Source organism: Alligator sinensis, unplaced genomic scaffold, assembly GCF_000455745.1.
Source record: "Alligator sinensis unplaced genomic scaffold, ASM45574v1 scaffold1274_1, whole genome shotgun sequence".
Lineage (NCBI taxonomy): Eukaryota > Metazoa > Chordata > Crocodylia > Alligatoridae > Alligator > Alligator sinensis.
This window is the reverse complement of record NW_005842570.1, coordinates 384918-385810: the sequence shown is the minus strand read 5'-3', so window position 1 is coordinate 385810 and position 893 is coordinate 384918. Positions and strand designations below refer to the sequence as shown.

Here is an 893-nt window from a genome sequence, read left to right as displayed (position 1 = left end):
CAGGAATTGATTTTTTCATTATCCTGATGCAGCAAATTGTCTAGCTCTCATAACAAACACCTCCTTCTAATGAACTTTCCCCCAGTCTCATGTAGGTTTGTTATGCAGTTGTACTGTATTTTTAATCTCATGATTTTTAAGACAATCATGAACTGTTGGACTTTGAGCTGTCATTTTTAAATGCCTGAGATTGTCTGTGCTGGGTTAGTATCATGTGACAGTTATCTATATCTATAGATAGATAGATAGATATAGTGTTATAGTTACATAACTATACATATAATTATAAAACTATAACTATATATTTATATATCTATATAGATATATTTATATCTAGATCTAGATCGAGATATATGAAATAGAAAGTTTTGCTTTCTTCTAACACTAAATAGGAACACTATTAGAATAAAGAAAATTACCCTTGAAAGTATGGTCTCTCATTCTCTCTCTCTTACCGAAACTTCTACCTGAAACTTCCACCAGCTTTGTCTTGCCTCATTCCTGTGTACAAATCTAAAGAAGCAGCATGCAGAGTCTGACATTTAGAAAATTGTGGGGAAGGTTGAACTCAAAGAGGCAATGCTAGGGCAGAAAACCTGTCAGGACTGGACACTGCACACTGGGGCAATGATTGGCCACATGCCCTTTGGAAAAGGAACGCTTGACTATATTTCCCAATAGCTGATCTCAACAATTTGAGAACTACTGAGAATATAAAGGGTGCACACAGAAGTTACATTTGTCATGATCTCACAATAAATTAACGCTCATCAAATGAGGGATTAGAAGAAGGTGCTCCATGTTGGAGCACCCTTGGGAACTTCTGTCATGTGATCAGGGATGGGCTGATGTAGCCCAGCTCTGTACCTGGTGCTGTCTGTGGGGGGGGGGGG

At 37.8% G+C, this 893-nt stretch overlaps 1 protein-coding gene across 1 annotated transcript in view; it reads right to left on the bottom strand.

Annotated features, from left to right (window-relative positions):
- Positions 1–893, bottom strand: part of OIT3 (oncoprotein induced transcript 3) — a 34040-nt gene that overhangs the window by 1669 nt on the left and 31478 nt on the right. The window lies entirely within an intron of this gene.